Raw genomic sequence first — 4333 nt, forward strand, 5'->3', positions numbered from 1 at the left:
GGTTTCTCTAAGGATCAGGGACTTCCAACTTCATCTGTTCGGAAAACCCCCCTGCTCGTCTATATGCGAAAATGTTGGGGTGGCGACCAACTGGAGTCTCAGCGTATCACCCCAGTCCATGGGTGGTGGAAAGGTTCAACGGACGCTGAGATGATGCTAAACATTATATGAACTCCCTACCCGCAGGATTGTGGGACCTAATAATACCTTTACCTCACTTGCTGTTCGCGTCAACCAGGGACGGTACCTCAGGAGTTTACCGGGTTTCGCCTTATCGAACTGTTGATATGGAAGGCGCCGTAGGGTGGCCCTGATTGATGGAGATGAATGGCTGGGGGAGAATGGCACTCCCGAGGAGGAGTCGTGGTGGCGTATGTCCTGACCTTCGGGAAAGACTGGCCGAGCTCATGGGCCTGGCCGGATAGATTGGCCCGAGCAGAGAAGCAGCAGGTCTGGTATGACCGACACAGGGACCAGGCCGGGCCTGGGCCTTTGCCACGGGCATCGAGTGATGCTGTTCATCATCCCGTAGAGGAAAAACAACTCAACCCCCTTCCACCGGCCCCGCCACTCACCTCGGGGAGGACCCTTCAAGGTAATCAATGATCACTGAAGGGTAACTATTGGTGGAGCTGTCAACGGGCATACCGACGGTGTACACTGTGAACTGTGACATACTATGACAGGGGAATTTGGTGTTTGGCCGTGTCCGTGGACACTGGGGGGCAGGGACGTGCCCTTTAGTGGATCTTTCCCTGGGACAAGCGGGGTTCCCAGGGCGATTTCCCCTCTCTGATCCCTGAACCCTGGCCAGCACACTGAGATCAGATGGGGTGTGCTCCTTACCGACAGCATGTTTCCAACTGCCTGGGATTGCACTAATTTGACTGGTCCATCAGGGGTGGGACGGGTCCATCCCCTTATTACGATGTCCCTTTTTGGTCTGGTACAATGCCAGGTTCTGGAAAAGAAGAGGTCAGGACTGCTTGGGCTTTGGGTTGTTGTCCGCAGTCTTCAGCCTTGGGCTCGCCAGTGTGCTGCAGTCCCAAGAAGGATGGGTCATCTTGGTTCTGTGTGGATTATCGAAGCTCGTGCCATCACTGATGATGCTACCCATGCCAGGCTGACGAGCTCCTAGAAGCTGGGAGGTTGCTCTGGTACTCACCCATGGTCTACCAGGGCTACTGCAAGTACCGCTGGCACAGATGCCAGGCTGAATCGCTTTATCCCTCTGGGGCTCTACGAGTTTCTCGACCCTTGCCTTTGCTCAGGGAGCGCGACCTTCCAGCGCCTGGTGGATCAGCTACTGAGGGGGATGGCGGTTTTGTCATGGCTATTTGACGTTCTGCGGTCTTCAGCGACTGGGAGGGACTGTGTCCCAGGTTAACAAGTCCTGGACCAATGGAGGTGGGTAAACCTGTTAATGTAGAGAAGTGCAGGTGGGGATGCGGAAGTATCCTTACCTGGGCATCAGGTGGGAGCGGCGTGCTTTAAGCCGGAACCAGCAGGGGGTGATAAGGCTGGCCTGCTCCCACCAAGAAGCGTCCAGCTTTATTGGCGTGGGGTCTTCGAAGGTTCGTGACCCATTTAGCGCATTAGCGGCCCATCACTGAACTGTGCAAGGAGCCAGAAAGGATAATCTGGACGGCAGGTGCCAGGAGGCTTTCGGGCGTGAGGAGGCTCTGGTCAGTGGGCCATGTTTCTGGCGAACCCGATTTTTGACAACCCTTTGTGGTGTTCACCGACGCCTAGACACGGGGACTAGGGGCGGTGTTATATGCAGGGGGATTGAATAAGGGGGAGAGGACACCCCATTGTGTACCTGAGCAAGAGCTGTTGATCGGTGAGCAAAACTTACGCGGCCCTCGGAAGGACTGCTGGCTGGTGTGGGCCCTTTAGAAGCTAGAGCCATATCTCTTGGGCGACACTTCACCGTGTACCAGACCACTCTCTGCCTGCCTGCACGATGAAAGAGCCACGCAAGCTCTGAGGTGCAGCTCTGTCCTGCAGGACTATTGCTGGCGTGGTCATGTGAAGGACGTGCCACCTGCAGCGGCACGCGTTGTCCCGGACGGGGGGCTGAACTTCCACAGGGTCACTGGGAGGTGACCGTCGTCAGTTCCGAGGGGAGCAGGATGTGATGGAGTGCTGTCTGTGTGGAACGGGAGGGGATGTCTGTAGGCTGAGGGAAGTGTGCTAGGCTGTAACCCGAACCCTAGGGGGGAGGGGGAGCACCTGGGCGGCAAGGATAAGGGGACAAGGATTCGGCCGGCGGAGAAAGGCAGACGTTTGTGGTTTGGGGTGTGGGGGAATTCAGGGTATCCTCGCTGGGATCCAGCACCCTGACCCCAGAAGGCTGGTAGTGAGGAGTCCTGACTGTGCCTGCAGCTCTGTGTAACCTTGTTCTGTTGTTCAATAAACCTTTCATGTATTTACTGGCTGGATTAAATCACTGTGGAGGTCAAGGAAGAGGGAGAGGGCTGGACCAGACTTCCGTTTGCGTATCACACACGTAGAGTACCACGCAACCCACAGCGTGTCAGGCAGTTCAGGAAAAAAAAAAAAAAAAGCAACAAAACCCACAGCATAAAATGACAATACAAAGGAAAAGAAAACAACACAATGTTAACTAATACACCCTACGATTAAATCACACAATGAAAAAGGGCTCAACTCAAACCAGCACAACACAGGCACCAAACACACTGAGGCAAAAAAATGCACCGTAAAACTATGCAACACAACACAGTGCAGTCACAAAAGGCACCATGCAAAACAGCTCAGCATAGAACAGCGCACAGCACAAAACAGAAATATTTCAGTGTACGCCTGGAAGGGATCTTGAGAGGGCGTCTACTCCAGCCCCCTGTGCTGAGGCAGGACCAAGTATCCCTAGACATTCCCAGACTCGTGTACCTCGAACCTGGTCTTAGAAACCTCCAATGAAGGAAATTCCACAGCCTCCCTTGGAAGCCAATGCAAGGCAAACACAGGCCAAAACAAGCTGTACACACACACGCTGCGCTTAGGGTTAAGGGGAGAGGCAAGAATTTCAACAATCTGGGTTCAGTTCCCAGTTTTGTCCCAAATTCTCCATGCAAACTTGAGCGAATTACTTCAGCTCTCGAAGCTTCAGTTTCCCCATCTGTAAAATGGAGAGTCGCCTCCCACCACTGGCCTATTTAGCCTTTGAGCTTTTTGTGGCAAGGCCTCTCTGTCACTGTGGGCATGTCTACACTGCAGTCAGACACTAGCGGCTGGCCCGTGCCCACTGACTTGGGCGCACACGGCTCAGGCCGCAGGGCTGTTTAATGGTGGTGTCAATGTTCCGGCTGGGGCTGGAGCTGGATGTCTGGCACCCTCCCACCTCGCAGGGTCCTACAGCCTGGCTCCAGCCTGAGCCCAGACATCTACTCTGCAATTAAACAGCCCCTTCGCCTGAGCCCTGCGAGCCTGAGTCTCCTGCCATGGGCCAGCTGGGGGTTTTTAACGTCAGGCTAGAGATACTCTTGGTATCTGTTCAGCACCTGTCACAATGGGGACCCTGATCTTGGTCGGTGTCTGTGCAAAGCCCTGCACAATGTGGGGCCTGATCTCAGTCGGGGACTCTGCAACTCCGAGCATTACAGGAACCCTGATTTTGTTTGGGGGTCCCTGCAGTGCCTGGCAAAATGTGGGGGCAGGATCTCTGTCAGGGTCAGTGGAGTGCCCAGCACAGTGGTGGGGCATGATCTGGGTCGAAGACAGTGCAGAGCCAGGCCCAACGGGGACACAGATCTCAGTTGAGGCTTCTGAAGTGCCCAGCACAATGGAGGCAGCAATCTGGGCTGCAGTCGTGCGTTGCCTGACACAAGGAGGGCCATGATCTTGGTCCAGGTCTCAGTTTTATCTGGCACAACAGTGGGGTCTGATCTCACGTGGGGTCTCTTCAGTGCCTGGCAGAACAGGGCCCAGATCTCAGTTGGGGTCTCTGCAACATCTGGCAGAACAGGTGTCATAACTAGATAGGTAAGGTAAGGGTTAAGTTTCTTTTACCTGGAAAGGGTAACCAAACACCTGACCAGGGGACCAATCAGAGACCTGGATTGTTTAAAGTCAGGGGCGGGAATTTGTATACTCTGTGTCTTTTTTGTTTTCTCGGCTGTGAGTAAACAAGGTTTCCTCCTAACTCCTTCTTATTTCAAATATTATACCAAAAGTCTGTGCGTACAAAGGAACCCCCAAAGCAATTCGGCTGTGAAGGAGCTTTGGGTTGTCCGAATAATGTGGACGGCTTGGGTCTTTTTTTTGTATTTTCTTCGGCTTGTGAGGGTGAGAATTAAACAAGGTTTCC

The 4333-nt window shown here is 53.9% G+C and overlaps 1 protein-coding gene across 6 annotated transcripts in view; it reads right to left on the reverse strand.

Annotated features, from left to right (window-relative positions):
• The window catches only part of LOC116831722 (uncharacterized), a 161945-nt gene extending 157952 nt beyond the window's left edge, over window positions 1–3993 (reverse strand). For all 6 annotated transcript variants that reach the window (XR_012654741.1, XR_012654739.1, XR_012654742.1 and 3 more), the window contains exon 1: window positions 3918–3993. The gene's annotated coding sequence lies outside the window, so the exon portion shown is untranslated. The remainder of the gene's footprint in view (window positions 1–3917) is intronic.
• Between the last annotated feature and the right edge of the window lie 340 nt (window positions 3994–4333).

The sequence above is a fragment of the Chelonoidis abingdonii genome, chromosome 22, assembly GCF_003597395.2.
Source record: "Chelonoidis abingdonii isolate Lonesome George chromosome 22, CheloAbing_2.0, whole genome shotgun sequence".
In the NCBI taxonomy this organism is placed as follows: Eukaryota; Metazoa; Chordata; order Testudines; family Testudinidae; genus Chelonoidis; species Chelonoidis abingdonii.